Source organism: Pinus tabuliformis, chromosome 5_1, assembly GCF_031772625.1.
Source record: "Pinus tabuliformis cultivar Carrire ecotype Pingquan chromosome 5_1, CPIR1, whole genome shotgun sequence".
NCBI lineage: Eukaryota > Viridiplantae > Streptophyta > Pinopsida > Pinales > Pinaceae > Pinus > Pinus tabuliformis.
The window spans coordinates 233,431,256-233,448,966 of NC_142305.1; positions in this window are offsets into that span (position 1 = coordinate 233,431,256).

Genomic DNA, 17,711 nt, shown 5'->3' on the forward strand with positions numbered 1-17,711 from the left:
AATATTTTCACTCTATATTTGCGGAGATATGATATGAGGAAGTTGGCATTTTTGCAGACTCCTGAATTATATTCCAAAAAGGTGACCTAGGGAAAATAGTCATAACTTTTGTTTTGAGCATCAGATTGAAATTTTGTAAGTTACAGAAATAGGACGGACTGTAGTTTCCTGTGTATATTTTTCAGATCCTAAGGTCGAAACAGTGACACATGACACTTCATACAAGTTCGCTCTTCTAAAAAGGTATATAATCAGGTCATCTTGGTAGATTGTGCATAAATATTTCTTGGAGAATCTAAATTCGATCAGACTGGTGGCATTGGAAATAGGACATAGAGGGCTACCGCAGGTCATAATTTCAGAACTGGAAGATCCGAAATTACAGAGATACATCAGATGCAATATCGAGCTCCTACAAAGTGAAAAAATGTGTGTAGATTTTTTTTAATTTTTGCTTAAGCTTGGTTTGAAAAATTATTTTGAAGGAATTCAAAGGGCATAGTAAAGAATTATTATCGATAACTGATGCCCCAAGGAAATAAAATGCAAACACCTAGTAAGCAACCTGAAATCTCTAGCATGACTCATGAAGAAGAGGAAGAAATGCAACATGATATATCAAAATTACGAGACCAAGTGCAACAAATGTCACTCACACAAAAAGTAACAGAATCTAAGATGGATGGTTTAAAGAAAGATGTAGAAGCTAAGATATATGGCGTGGAAGCTAAGATGAATGACGTGGAAGCTAAGATGGACGATTTGAAGATAGATTTGAAGATAGATTTGAAGATAGATTTGAAGACATATTTGAAGATAGATTTGACAAATTTTCTAAAAAAATACTTACTAATGGTGAAAGGGTAGTAAAAGAAACTCATGATGAGAAAAAAATAAATGTTAATCATGATTTCATAGAGTCTAACGTTGGATCTAAGAACCACCATATTCCAAAAATCGATATGAGGAAGTTTGATGGCACGGCTCCCGCAACATGGATACAACAGATGGAGCAATTTTTCGATCTCAATAATGTGCAAAACACACAAAAGGTACATATTGTCACTTTATATTTGGAACCAAATCAGTTTGTATGGTATAAATGGCTTTGCTCTCGTAAACAAATTGTCTCTTGGGGAATTTTTACAAAAGAAATGACAACACATTATGAGGATACAAAAAGCAACACTTTTTTTAGGCAACTGATAAGTCTCAAACAAAAGGGTTAAATGATGGATCACATTGGGGACTTCCAAAAATTGAACATAAGGGTAAAAGATATTCCAAAGGAGCATAGGATTGATGTGTTCATAGGGACTTTAAAGGATAATATCCAACATGAGGTTCTCCTTTGAGAACCTGATTCATTGGAGAAGGCATTCAGGTTAGCAAGAAAAATTGAAAGCAAACTTATGGCAACCAGGAAGCCTACCACTCACAACTATAAATATGGAAGTGTTGTTGCCCCTAGCCTTCCACAAACTATAAGGTTGACACCACAACAATTAGAAGAAAAAAGAGCAAAAGGGCTTTGTTACAATTGTGATAGCAAATACACTAAAGGTCATAAGTGTGCTGAGAAGAAATTATTCTACATAGATTGTGAAGGGGAGGAAGAAAAGGAACAAGAAATGTCAAAAGAAGAGGATATACTCCAGGAATAAACCCTAGATAAATAAGTAATGAATCCAACCATATCTTGTAATGCATTGGCTGGAATTACCACTCCTCAAACTATCAAGATAGAAGAATGTATCAAGAAGAAAAAGGTAATAGTGTTGATTGATTCAGGAAGTACCCACAATTTTATTCATTGTAAGATAGCAAAAGAATTGAATTGCTTCCTATATCCAGCACTAGAGTGTCAAGTGATGGTTGCAAGTGGAGGAACGATAAATTGCTCTAGAAAGTGCCATAATATCAAGCTATCCATGGGAGAATATGTATTGAATAGCCCAATGCTTTCCATTCCAATGGGAGGTGTTGATGTTGTACTAGGAGTCCAATGGCTACAATCCTTGCGTATAATAGCTTTTAATTTTCAAGAACTTTTCATGAAATTTTCTGCAGAAGGAAAGGAAGTTGAATTAAGGGGTATTGCAGGGAAACCGAGAAAGATAATCATCTCTAACGGTATGACAAAGCTTCTAAAAAGTAACAACGAGGTGTAATTACACAATTATGTTTGCTAGATGTTTCCACATCGAAATCATCTATTTCTATAGATCTTCAAATGAGTCTTGGACAATCATTCCAAGGTATTTGAGACTCCCAAAGGCCTCCCACCTATTCATGATCATAATCACGTTATTAATCTGATTCTAGGAAGTGTTCCTCCAAACATCAGGCTGTACAGATATCAGTATGCCCAAAAGAGTGAAATTGAACGTATGGTTGCAAAAATGCTAGAGGCTGGTATAATTCAACCTAGTCAAAGTTCTTTCTCTGCTCCAGTAGTATTGGTGCAGAAGAAGGATGGATCATGGTGCATGTGTCCGGATTATAGGGAGCTCAACAAGCTCACTATTAAAGATAAGTTTCCCATTCCCATCATTGATGAATTACTGGATGAATTACATGGATCAATTTACTTCACCAAGTTGGATCTTCGTTTAGGATATCATCAAATCAGAATGAACACTGAAGACATTCCGAAAACAACATTTAGAACTCATGAGGGTCATTATGAATTTTTGGTCATGCCTTTTGGCCTTAACAATGCACCTTCTACATTTCAAGGTTTGATGAATTCCATTTTCAAACTTCCTTAGAAAATTTGTGATAGTATTTTTTGATGATATACTAATCTACAGCAAGTCTTGGAAAGATCATGTTGAACATGTTGATAGGGTGCTACAACTATTGGAGGAGAAACAATTATATGCAAAAAGATCCAAATGTTTCTTTGGAGTACAAGAGGTGGAATATTTGGGTCATATTATATCTCATGAAGGAGTTAAGATAGACCCTAGCAAAATTAAAGCCATTAAGGAATGGAAAATCCCCACATCCATAAAGCATATGCGAGGATTTCTCAAGTTGACAGGGTATTATCGCAAGTTTGTTAAGAATTATGGGAGAATAGCAGCACCTCTAACAACATTATTTAAGAAAGATGCATTTTCATGGACTCCAGAAGCAACAAAAAGGCCTTCGAACATCTTAAATAGGCAATGTGCCAAGCACCGGTATTAGCTACACTAGACTTCACAAAAACCTTTATTGTGGAATGTGATGCTTCAAGAAATGGAAATGGTGTTGTTTTAATGCAAGATGAAAGACCCATTGCTTTTGAAAGTCGTCCAATCAAGGGAAAGTTTTTACACAAAGCTATTTATGAGAAGGAAATGTTGGCAATACTACATGCACTTCAGAAATGGCAACCCTACCTAATGGGAAGACACTTCAAGGTAAAAACGGATCATGATATCCTTAAATACTTTTTAGAACAAAGATTATTCTCTGAAGAGCAACAAAAGTGGGTCACAAAGATGTTGGGGTATGACTTTGAAATCATCTACAAAAAAGGAAAGCAAACTGTGGTGGCAGATGCACTCTCAAGAAAGGATGAGGATGTGGAAGCATTGTTGTGCGCCATTTCTATTATCCAACCAAATTGGATAAACGAAGCAAGGGAGGAATGGAAGAATGACGAAGAAGTGTGGGCACTTATTCAAAAGTTACAACAAGCTTCCAGTACATCCGATACATTTAGTTGGAAAAATGATTCATTATGGTACAAAGATCGCTTATACCTCTGTAAGAATTCCCAACTCAAACAAAAGATTCTTATGGAATTGCACACTTCTCCCTTAGGAGGGCACTCAGGATTTTTAAAAACTTACCACAGAGTTATGAAGGAATTTTTTTGGGATGGACTTAAATTGGATATTCAAAAGTTTGTGGCAGAATGTTTGGTTTGCCAACAAAATAAAGTTGAAGCAATTAAGACCTCGGGTCTATTACAACCTTTGCCCATTCCAAGCCAATGTTGGGAGGAGGTTTAAATGGATTTTATCACAAGTTTACCCAAGCCTTAGGCAAAGAGTGTCATCATGGTGGTAGTTGACAGACTTACCAAGTATGCACACTTTTGTGCATTATGACATCCATTTAAAGCCAGTAAAGTTTCTACTTCATTTATGGAAACAATTCAAAAGCTACATGGAAACCCAAAGATTATTGTAAGTAACAGAGATCCCGTTTTCACTGGAAATTTTTGGACAAAATTATTTCCTTGTCTTGGTACTCAGTTAGCTCATAGCTCATCTTATCATCCTCAATCTGATGGGAAAACTGAGATAGTAAACAAATGTTTGGAAGGATGTCTTCGTTGCTTTGTATCTGATAAACAGACACAATGGGTCAAATGGTTGCCTCTGGCTGAATGGTGGTATAACACTTCCTTCCATACAGCAACAAAAATAACCCCATCTATGGCACTTTATGGATATCAGCCACCATCCATCATGCCATATTTAAAAGAAACTTCTAAGGTTCAAGCAGTGGAACATCACATCGAGCATCAACAACAAGTCCTCCAACTCTTAAAGAATAACCTCGTGTTGGTGCAGAATAGAATGAAACAACAGGCAGATCAACATCGCAGCGAAAGAAGTTTTGATGTAGGTGACTGGGAATTCCTACGGCTACAACCATATAAACAAATGTCCCTCAAGCAAGCTAAGAAGGATAATAAATTATCACCAAAGTATTATGGTCCATACAAGGTGTTGCAAAAGATTGGTACTATGGCATACAAATTGGAGCTTCCTGTAGCTTCTCGAGTGCACCCAGTTTTCCATGTTTCATGTTTAAAGAAGGTTATAGGCGACAAGCTCCCAGTTCAAACAATATTGCTAGAACTTGACGAGGAAGGAAAAATTATATTGGAACCGGAAGCAGTCACAGAAACAAGAACTCGACAGCTACGAAATAGATCAATTTCGGAGTATCTCATCAAGTGGAATAACTTATCCACTGAAGATTCCGCATGGGAGGATGAGAATTTTATACAGAAGCATCCATAACTACTCAAGCGTTGAGGACAACACTTTTTTAAAGGAGAGGGGCATGTTAGGTCCCTATAATACTAGTGATTACCCCATTACTATTGTAGTTGTATCCCTTATTAATATTGTTGTGCCCCAATTGTCCCCATATTGTTATTACTGTGCCCCATAGAATCCCTCTATTGTTATTTTTGTGCCTTTATATTATTATTGTTAGGTCAGCTTGGTTATATTGTGACTCCTTAGACTCCTATATATAGAAAGGAGGTTTTGTCATTTGAATCATCCAAGAATCATTCATTTGTGTAATATAAAGGAGGTTTCCCCCTCGAAGAGGCTGAATTCTAAGGCATTGATCTATCTTTTCTATCTTTTTGTGAGTTAGTTCCATAACATTCTCCTTGGACGCGACTATGTTTATGTCATGGGAGCTCTTGTTTCTTAACTTTTTTGTGTGGTTTGTTTTCCACACGAAGGGAGAATAGTGACCATTTATCAATTGTCGTTCATTGGTCACGAGGTACCTCCTTTGCAACCATCATCCCCTATTGGTTCTTATTCGCAAGCTGTACCTTCCCCGCCACAAGTCAATTATGTGGCTACCCATTCCGTCTCCACATCTATTGATGATCGCACAGATGGTATATTACATTATGTATTAGGGGCATTGGAACTCTATCTGTCATTGGTACCCGTTGACAAGTATTCCTCCTAGAGCGTGATTCTCCCGTCTAGTGAGCACATATTGGGAGCCATGTTCTTATATGGTCTATGAAACTAGGGTCTGAAGCATAGTTCCTTCTTTTGTGTCAAGCTCGTTAAAAAATGAAACAAGGAGTCTGTGAGCATAGTTCCTTGTCTTGTGTCAAGCTCCTTAAAAAATGAAATAAGGAGTCGTAGGGATAGTTCCTGGTCTTGTGTCAACCTCGTTAAGAAATGAAACAAAGTTTCAGAGCATAGTTCCTTGTCTTGTGTCAAGCTCGTTAAAAAATGAAATAAGGGATCAGAGCATAGTTCCTTGTCTTGTGTCAAGCTTGTTAAAAAATGAAACAAGGATTCCATGAGCATAGTTCCTTGTCTTGTGTCAAGCTCCTTAAGAAATGAAACAAGGAGTCACGAGGATAGTTCCTGGTCTTGTGTCAACCTCATTAAAAAATGAAACAAAGTGTCAGAGCATAGTTCCTTGTCTTGTGTCAAGCTCGTTAAAAAATGAAACAAAGGATCGGAGCATAGTTCCTTGTCTTGTGTCAAGCTCCTTAAAAAATGAAACAAGGAGTCTTGAGCATAGTTCCTTGTCTTGTGTCAAGCTCATTAAAAAACGAAACAATGGATTAGAGCATAGTTCCTTGTCTTGTGTCAAGCTCCTTAAAAAATGAAACAAGGAGTCTTGAGGATAGTTCTTTTACTGTGTCAACCTCGTCAAAAAATGAAACAACTCCCTTTTCCAAGTCAAGTCTTTGCTTAATATCTTGTAAAACCCCAGTCGAGTCTTTCCTGGATCTCAAAAGTGAACCTTCATTCCATCCACCTCGCTGAATGAAATGAAGCTTGAGGGGCATGTAACTCAAGCATAGCTTGTCTTTGTTTCAAGCTTGCGTAAATTGAAACCAAACTCAAGCATAGTTTTTCATTTCAAGCTTATGTAAACATGAAACAGAATTCAAGCAGAGTTCCCCATGGTTCAAAATTGTGTAAAAATGAACCCATGCCCAATTTATATCTCGTGATTGTCGTTTTTATCAGCTAATTTCTGCCAAATGAGCCTTGGTTGTTTCGTTCCATCGCCACCATCTCTTTGGCCGATCATATGCTTTCACTTGGTTGTTTTTCCTTTCTTGAGGAACTGCAGCTATGAGTGGTTTTCCTAGCCATCTTCTTGACCTCTTAGTTTTTTAGCAGTTCCACCATAACCAAAACCAGTTGCTATCCTTTATACCACTCGTTCCTCCAAGACGAGTCACCTTTAAGCTCTTTTCTAACTCCTAAAAAATGAAAATATTGTCGAGTGTTTTTCCCTTTTAGACTCGTTAAAGAAAATAAAAGCAGGGAGTCATATTTGAGCTCTTTTCTGACTCTCAAAATATGAAAATATTGTCGAGCTCTTGTCATTTTGAACTTGTTAAAGGTTGTATTCGGTGAGCGAGAAATAGAGAGGTGAGACTGTGAGAGAAAACAGAGGATATTACAGTGGATCTACTGTAGGTTGTGTCTCTTCATTTTACTGGATAATAGAAAGGAAGGACTGGCTGTTCGAGGTGGACGTAGCCCAAACTGGGTGAAACACGTATATCTGTGTCTGTCTTGTTTTATGCGTTTTTTCTGTGTTTATATTTTTGCAATACTTTATGTGTTCCATTGCTCCGTAATATATAATTTTATAACACTATATGTAATAAGTTCAGAACTGCAGCCCTGGGTCACTTTGCCAAACTCCTGCACTCCAGCTCCTGCAAAAGAGACAAGAAAATCCAAACATTAGTCCATCAAATGTCAAAAAGAGAGCCAAACTGCAAAACAGAGTTTTTAAAGAAAAAAGTGAAAAACAAAACTTTAAAAAGTGAGTTTTCTAAATGAAAAATTAAATTCACTTCTATATAAAGTGCTCCTTGTGTTGAAGACTTCATTTTTTGTGTGCTAAAGTGAGAGAACAACGAGAAAATCGCGATTTGAGGTGAAGAAAGGGAAATCGTAGCAAAGTTTTGAAATTCCTCTTGGCGCGACGCACCTGGGCATAGGCGCGGCGCACCGGGAGCAGAATTTACACACAATTTTGAACTGGCGCAGCGCACCTGGGTGTTGGCATGGCGCACCAGTCTGCCAAGCCAATGTTATGCTCTTAACCTGCAAAATGATACCCAATACAAAATATGCGAAGAAAATATACCCAGAACACAGAATAGCAATGATTTTGTTATTCAGAGAGTAATGTTCACTTGCCTCTTCGAGGGGGCAACCTCCAATAGAGCAGAGCTCGATTACAAAATAAGACACAATACTCCTCGCAGGGAGTCTCTATCCTTTATATATGACTCATACATGCAATACCACGGGCCAATACCGTGGGTTTTATTAATACCATCTATCTAATACTACAGCCCATTTGCAACTAACTGTGGTCCCGTCATTAATTGCGGGTTAACCACTTACAAATATTAATATGGGCTTTATTGACTCTTGACTATGACATGATCCCATGACATAAATAAGGGGGTTAGGGTGGGACCCTAACAGCCAAAATTTCATTCAAACGACCTTCTCAAGCTCCAAAATCTTGCAAATATCATTCCTCAACTAAGTAAAACCTCCCATTTTTCCATTGCAAGACATTTTATCATCCTTGATGGTGTTTTGATAGGTGAAAAATCAAACCCTAGTTTGCTTCACAGTTGCATTACAAACCTGTCTAGGGTTTTGTAATTTTGTCATACTTGTTGTTTTTACTCCCCTGCATCATTTTCACATATCCCATTCCTCTCCACTGAATTTCCATAATTTCATTTCCCTTTCCCTCTCTCATTTACACTTATCCTACCCTCTATCCCCAAACCCTAAAACCCTAACACCTAATTCCCACTATTCCCCAAACCCTAATCCTCCTTCTCAAAACCCTATCACTCCCTAATAACCCTACAGCCATCATCAAAATCCTCCACTCATCAGTCCCACTCGTCAAATCCCAAAGAAGAAAACAGCAGTCACCTATTCTTGAAATAAAATCTCTTCATACTCATCATTTTACACCATACAATGGCAAATATGGAAATAGATTCAGCTTATGAAAGGGATGAGGAAATTGTGAGTGATTCCTCCCAAGAGATTCATGCACCAAGAAAACCACAAGGGAGGAAAATACATCCGAGAGGAGCCCACCACACTCACAGAGTTATTGGCTTGTCCCATTGCAGTAACATGTTTCAAACATCAGTCTTGCTACCAGTTTTGTGAGATGGTGGAAAGGGTGAAATACCACCATGAACTTGCTAGACTATTTGTCCTTCATCTTCACAATGGCCAGGTGAACTTAGCAGGTATTTCCTTCACTTTAACACCTGAAACTATCGCTGAAGCAACATGTATTCCAAATATGGGTGAACAATGGAACAAAGGACAGCTTACGGGAAAAGAGCATTATGAGCCTTATATCAAGGCTAGTTATCAAAAGCAAATCAGTAGGGTCTTTCCTTTCAGATACCTAGAGGACACTTATGCTCCACTCATGAAGCTCATTATCAAATACTTCAACTGTGAAGGGATATTTTCTCGCTTGTACACTTATCATGTTAGATTATTGATGCATTTCACTAGAGTGAGGATGATGAACCTCCCCTATTTCATATGCATAAATATTGAGAAAATGGCCACATTGGTGCAAAGAAAACCTCTTCATCAACAGTTCAACAACATTTATCACTTTTCATTGATCAAGATTGTTGTTTTGCATCAACTGAGCTTGTTGAATGCTTCATGGGATGATTTCATTTCACATGAGGTTTTCAAAAGCCCTCAAGTGACCCCATCAGTATTTCAGGAGGAAGGAGGGCCATCAAATCAGCAAGAGGTTCATGAGACTCAAACTATAGGTGTGCTAGTATTTTTCACTTATGAAAAGGGCACCAGGAGATTATTTGCAGCTGCCAAACGAGTACTATCTCCACCCAGGGTGGAAGGGGTCTTGTTTCCTTAATCAAACCACATGCAAATGCTATCTTCAACTGGGGTGAAAGGGGCTTTTCCTTCTTCTTCAACAAAGCAGGTACAAGATAAAGGGAAGCAACCATTGCACGAGGAAGGGCCTTTTGAAGGTCAAGAGAGAGATTTTATTTTGATTCGGGAGGAGGATACTGATTTGGGCTCCCAAAGCTCAAGACTCAAGGAGATCATCAAAGAACAAGAAGATGACATCCATGCCTTATCTCTTAACCTTGAAAGAGCTAATTGGATCATAAATTACCTTGAGCAACAGAACAAATAGTTGGAGGATAAGCAGACAATCATGGAGCTGCAAACCATAAGGGAAAACAAGCAAGCAGCAAAAAGGAGGAAAGTCAAATTGACACCGCTTGAGCAAGAGATTGATGCTGACCGGGAATCTTGGCTAGAGAGGGAAAATATGCACTTGGAGAAGCTGCTTGAGAAAGCCAATAAGGAGAAAAAGATGTTGCGGCAAAACAAGGATAAGGAGCCTAAAAGCCAAGTTGAGGAAAACTTTGAGGAGCAAGAAAGAGAAAGATAAGCTCAAGATCTTGGCTGAAGCTTCATTTTCCTAGCATAGTACTTGATGCAGACCACTCATGCCAAATTTCAAGAAATTTGGCAAACTTTTTGGCAATTGTGAATTTTTCAAGGAAAAAACAGGTTTTTCCAGCAGGTGCGTAGCGCCACCTGGTGCTCGCTTTTGATAGGGACCTCTTTTGGAGGAAAACTTTACATTTTTGGATTCCTTGTGAAAAATTATGCATGCCCAAAAATTACTAGGAATTTTTGACAAGTTTTGGGCCTCCAAAAAGGTCAAAAACACCTCAAAAATGCCCTCTCTGCCACTTTTTGGTCACACAGGAAGTAGTGTTGGGAGAACTTATTTTTGGAGCGGAAAATGGACACCAAATTCAAAAAATCCACTTGTTCTAGAAATTAGATAGACATACCTTTCCAACAAGCCAACTTGGAGCAAATTTGGTGAAGGGGAAGGCCTCCAAATTCAGCTGGGAAAAGGTGTTATGCACATGATGAAAAAGTGCCAATTTGGCTCAAAAACTCTGTTTTTCGCCTAGTTTTCTTCTAGTTTGACTTTTTCTCTCTTATGGTCAAATCCATGAGCTGACATGCTGTAAATTGATGTATTATGATGTAAAAATGATGAAAATTGACATGATAAGGTAGATACATTAGTTGTAGGTGGTTTAAAGTTGAATGAATCAGTTTCCTAGGTTTTAGAGGCAAGCTGTTCCACTGCCTCTTTTTGTGTTCCTAGATTAGATATGGTTGAAACCACCCCTCTTCTCCTGGATTCGACCCCTGATGGATAGCACAGGTGGTTTGGAGGTCTATATCATGTTTTTTTTTTTCGGTCATTTGTAAAGGTTGGACTCTTGTGAATGCTTTGAGCATTATTGTACATTCATCTCTGCAGTTTGGCAAGGAAATAAACCAGGGTTTGCAGCATTTTGTGGGATTCTTGTGGCAAGGTGATTTAGTATTGTTTTTTCTTCTATGATTCAAGTTTATATGTGTTTATATGTGCCATCATATCTTTCTTTTCAACTTAACTAAATGAATCAAGTACAAAGGTAGAAATCATTGATGTTGCAGTGCTATACCTTAGGGTTTATTTTGTTTTACATGTTTTCAATTGTTTGAAGAGGATTCCTAATATTTTCATGCCCTCTCCAACTCCTCACTAGTCTTAAGACTCTCCATTTCACTTAATTCAAAGTACTAAAGCATTTTCCTACCTCGCCCCATAGAAACCTTTGCAAGACTGAGTCCATTCCCCAGACCCAAAACTGCCTTTCACTTTTGATCTAGAAAACCAACATAAAACTCAATCAAACTCCTCTGAGCATATACCTAGCCTAAAATTAGTCTTTACATCAGTCATCTCAAGCCTCAATTGCTATATTTTCCTGATATTGACAAGGAGAGAGCCCTATCCTGACCTGGTAGGGCTAGCTACCAGGTTAAGCGTGGTTTGATGTTACCCTAGACCTGCCTTTCTCAGCCTGAGGTAGATTTAGGCCATAACATATTGGCGACCATACGGGGGAATAAAAGTTTGTTTATCGTTGTTTGCTTTGTAGACTACAGATGGAGCCTAAAGTTAGCCAAGTAGCCTTCGAACTGCTCTTGTTTTGCAAGTGCATAAGTAGATGAATGCTGCTTCAGCCAATTTCTGGTTTAGTTTATAAACTGAACATCTGAACTAAAACTATTACCCCGGTATCTTAAAGCAATTCTAGACTTTGGATGATGATTTTAGAATTTGATAGGCTGAAAAATTGATAATGTCCATTTGATTTTTGAGAATAATTCAACACACTGGGTTCCAGACGATACACCAGGGCCAATCATGATCCTGATCCTCCTCCCGTGTATGAAAACCCAAATCTCATCCCAAGAATTCTCCGACAAGAAAGTTCTGTGATTCCCGTTTTTAGATACCATTCATGTCAGTTGTTTTTGAATACCTTGAAGATCTTGAGTTTGATGAACATTTTGATCTATCGTTGTTTGAAACTAAATTTGAAAGTGCAGTTGGTTCTACTGTCCTAAATCCGGAGTTTGTTAAAGATCTTGAAACTGGAAAGGCTAATAGATCAATTGATGATTATATCTTGAATATTCAAACTTCCATTGTGGGTACAAATATTACCGAGTTCTTAGAATCTGCATCTGCAAATCTTGGTTCATCTGCTGTTGTATCTAGTTCAGAGATTCCGACTGAAACTCTTATTCCCACCATTCCTGTGGAGCCCACCATATCTGATCAGAGACCCCCTGTCTCTTCTCCCCCATCAACCCCTTCAACACCTCAAACATCTCATATTTCCTCCCCTCCTACACCTCATACACCCATTACATCATCTGCTATTGTTGTTCTGACTCCTCCTACATCCCCAAGGCCAGTTTCAAATCCACCTAGAGCAATGGCTGCCCGATATGCACCTCTCGTTTTGCCACAAAACTATGATTCTATGCCTGCTGATTACCAAAACAAAATTCCATTGTTTGATGGTACCCAAGGCATCACAGTGCAGCATCATGTGGATAAGATGACCGATTTCTTTGACCTTCAAGAGATAGATGAAGAAAATGTGACCATGAGATTGTTTGTGTAAACGTTTAGAGGCGAAGTGCGGAATTGGTTCAGAGCATTGCCAGCTAGGACTATCAATACATTGGTTGTTCTTCAGAGACAATTCCTGGATCGTTGGGAGGTAAAGAAAAATCCTCTTCAAATTCTTTATGAATATGAAAACATTAAGAGGAATGTTTGTGAAAGTGTCCATGATTATTGTGTTAGATTCAATACCGTTTATAATGTAATTCCTGTAGATATAAATCCACCAATGGGGTTGGCTTTGATTAAATTTACTGATGGCTTTGATCCTGACATGGCATATCAATTAGGAGAAAGAGATCTGGCTACATTGGAGGATATGCAGAAAATTACAGTTAGCGTAGAGGCAAATCTGCTAGCCAAGAGAGCTAGAACAAAGACTGAGAAGAAAATGACCATAAAGGAGGAAGCTTCTTCCTCAGATCACTTGATTCGCAAGATTGAGAAGATGTTTGATAGACTCACTATTGTAGATAAGCCTGACACATATCAGAAATCCAAACTTCCATGGTCAGCAACAACCACAGTTCAAAATCAAACAACGGGAACAAAGAGCACAAGACCAAGCAGCACAGCAACAAGTTAAAACACCATTACAGCAGAATTTTGTACATTGTCTAGAATCAGATGATGACGAGAATATAATAGGAGAGGAGAATCATTTCTTTACACTTGATGCTTTGCCAAGCTATATTACTGAGGATGAAGAGTATTCAGAAAGCCCAGTTGTACAAAGGATGAAGATTTTATCTTAGCAAATGAAACAGTCCTAGAAGAAGAATCTGATGAATATCAGAAGGGATACATGAATGCCTTGACAACCCAGCAATGACAATATTCACTCAAGAGTAGAGAGGTACCCATCAATCCAATTCAAAAGAGGAAGGAAGCAACACCACCAAAGAACGATTCTCTAAGTGTGTAGAAAAAGGGAAAGGAGGCAGTAGATCCTACCACCAGCAAAACACAATCAACAAATGAAAAGTCAAATCAGCCAAATGCATCAAAGGAGAAGACTGAAAAGAAAGATGCTCCACTCAAAGAGGTAGAAAAAACTACAACCTTTAGCTTAGAGAATGAGATTTCTAAGTTAAAAGTATTGATACCTTTGACTGAATTAATGAAGAATAGCAGCTATAAAGGTCATGTGTCAAAGATTTTGAATTTAGATCCATTATCTGATATGGTTAATGTGGAGGATGACCAGCCTGAGCTTATCTTTGGTCCAACATTAGAAGGTCAATATGAGGATAGTGATGTAGCTCCTTTTTACATCAGCCTTAGATTGCATGATTATGTCTTGCACAATGCCATGTTTGATTCAGGAGCATCTCATAATCTGATGCCAAAGGCAATTATGGAAAAATTGGATTTAGACATCACTCGCAAGTACCATGATCTTTATTCCTTTGATTCTGGTAGGGTCCGATGTATTGGCCTCATTAAAGATTTGGTTGTCACTTTGGATCAGATTCCAACAAAGAATGTTTTTATGGATGTGGTTGTGGCCAATATTCCCCCTAGATTTGGCATGCTTCTATCCGGATTGTGGGGTGCAAAACTCAAAGGGACATTTCAGCTAGATTTCTCCTATGCCACTATTCCTGTGTTTGGCCAGTTGAGGAAATTATATCAGGAGAAAAAGATGAAGTACATGATCACAAGCAAGGAGAAACCTTTAAATCATCCAATCAATTATGTACATACTGATTTAGAATCTTTTGTTCTCTATTCTGATAGTTTTAATGATGTAAATATTCAATTAATTGAAGTAGAAGATATTCCAGAGATCACGGAAAATTTCAGAGCCATACTTGATCAAGAAATACAAAGGCTTGATAGTACTGCTGAATAATCAACCTTTCGCCAGCAGTAGAAAATTGATGGACAACAAGCACAGGTAGAAGAGTAGGCAGAATTTCAACACTTGGAGGACGAAGCCGGTTTGTGGAGTACGGACTTTGATGGAGCAGTAGGTAAGGATGGTGTTGGAATTGGTATTTGGATACGCATCCCTATTTTCCTACCAAACAAAGTTCCGAGTAATGTAAGAGTTTGTTCGTATAAATTGGCTTTTGATTGTTCCAATAATGAAGCTGAAAATGAGGCTTTAATTGTTGGTTCGAAAATCCTCAAGAAGTTGAATGCAAAAAGAATTTCAGTTTATGGCAACCCCAAATTAGTAATCAAGCAATTCAAAGGTGAATACCAAGCCAAACATCCTCGAATGCAGGCTTACCATGATGCAGTATTAGATATTTTGAGGTTGTTTCTAGATTATACTTTGACATGTGTCCCTCGTGTACAAAATGTTATTGTAGATTCTCTTGCAACAACTGCAAGTAACTTGAAAATCCTAATGAATTCAAACAATAAGTTTGAAATTCATATGAAATATCGCCCAACTGTCCCTGATAATCAAAGATATTGGCAGGTGTTTCAAGATGACAAAGAGATTGAAGAATTTCTGCAAAATGAAGGCAAGTACAAAGATACTTCTATCGATGGAGAGCAAGATGATGGTGAAACAGACATAGAGGTAAATCAGATGGAAGTTTTGCAGCTGAAGGACAATTTCATTCCTAAAGGTCTAATACATTTAGAGGAGTTATTTAATCAAGATGATGTAGCCCGGAAACCAAGCTTGGTGCCGACCGAGAAGGGAGTTGAGGATGTGAATATTGGAACAGCAGAAAATCCAAAGATGGTGAAGTTGTCAACGGCATTGCCTCTTCAGGTAAGGAAAAATACATTAGTTTATTGTCTTCATTTACTGATGTATTTGCATTAGACTATTCAGATTTGAAGGCGTACGATAAGAGTATAATTCAGCACATCATTCCAATCAAGCCAAACCAGAAGCCATTTCGACAAAAGTTAAGAAGGATAAATCCAAAGTTGCTGCCATCAATAGAAAAAGAGGTGAATCGATTGTACAAGGCTGGTATAATCGTTCCAATAAGATTTTCAGATTGGATTTCCAATTTGGTGCCCATGTGGAAGAAGACAAGTGAGATTAGATTATGTATTGATTTCAAAAATCTAAATAAGGTGTCTTTGAAAGATAACTATCCATTGCCAAAAATGGACCACATACTTCAAAGAGTAGTTGGAGCATCTCGTATGTCGTTGCTCGATGGGTATTCCAGCTATAATCAAATTCTAGTCCATGAGGATGACAGGGACAAAACAACATTCACCACTCCATGGGGAACTTTCCATTATGCCAAGATGCCATTTGGATTAAAGAATGCTGGTGCAACTTTTTAGCGGGCTATGGATATCGCCTTTGCAAATGAGAAAGATGTATTTTTAGTAGTTTATCTTGATGATTTGACAGTTTTTTCCAATTCAGATGAGGAGCATCTTTACCATTTGAAGATTGTTTTTCAGCGGTGTAGAAAGTATGGCATATCTCTTAATCCAAAAAAGAGCTTGTTTGCCTTGGATGAAGGGAAGCTTCTCGGTCACATCATATCCAAGGAGGGCATCTTCATCGATCATGCTTGAGTGGAAGCCATTTAGAAAATTGATTTTCTGCATAGTAAAAAGGAGATCTAAGCATTCAACGGTAAGATGAACTTCGTACGTCATTTTGTGCCAAATCTAGCTGAGCATTTGAGGGAAATCACAAACATGTTAAAGAAAGATAGTGTAGTAAAATGGACTGAAGAAGTTATCAAGTCTTTCAATTTGGTAAAATTGGCTCTTTCTTTAGCTCTGATTTTAATCAGCCCAGATTATTCCCAAGATTTCATTTTGTTTTCATTCGCTTCGGATCATACTATGGAAGTGGTTAATGCAGAAAAGAGAACAGCTTGAGAAGTCAATTGCCTTTTTCAGCAGGACAATAAGAGATGCAACCTTAAAGTATAACATCATTGAAAAGCAAGCTCTTGCCTTGGTAAAAAATTTGAAAGATTTTCGGGTATATATCCTCCATTCTCATATTCTTGCTTATGTCCCTAATGCAGCCGTTAAATATGTCTTAGTACAAACAGATCCGGAAGGGAGACGAGGCAAATGGATCACAGCTTTGTTAGAATATGACGTGGAGATAAATCCAACAAAGCTCATCAAGGGCCAGGGGCTGGAAAAATTTATGGCAGAGTCTAATTTGCATGCCTTGGACATAAATCTGATTGCTGTTATGTCTGAAGAAGATGAAGAAAGTTTGCTTGTTCAGGTATCTCAATTTTTCTTCATTCTCCTCCTATTCAAATGTTGTATATGTGTTCCAGCATCTTTCACCGCCACCGGGTATGGCAAGAAATAAAAGTAGGACTCTGAAATTAAAGGTTGCAAAATTTTGTATTATGAATAATGCACTTTATTGGAAAGATCCGATGGTATTTTGTTGAATTGTTTGGTTGAAGAGGAAGCAAAATAGGTCATGGATGATTTTCACAAGGGAGATTGTGGAGGTCACCTATTTTGGAAGAAAACAGCCAATAAGATTTTGAGAGCAGGGTATTATTGGCCTACCCTCTTTGCTGATGTGTATAAAACTGTTGCAAGCTATCACGAATGCCATATTTTTCAAGGAAGGAGAAAGTTGCAGCCTTTACCTCTCAAGCCAGTCAAAGTAAGTTCTACGTTTTAGCAGTGGGGTTTAGATTTCATTGGCGAGATTCATCCTACATCTTCAGCTCAGCACAAGTGGATCCTCACAGCAACAGATTATTTCACAAAATGGATTGAAGTGATTCCCACTCAGTAGGCCACCGACTTGGTAATAATTCAGTTTCTTGAAAACAATATTTTGTCACATTTTGGCTGTCCTAACAAGTTGATTACAAATAATGCAACAGCTTTCAAATCTAAAAATATGATTGATTTTTGTAACAAATATCAAATTACCA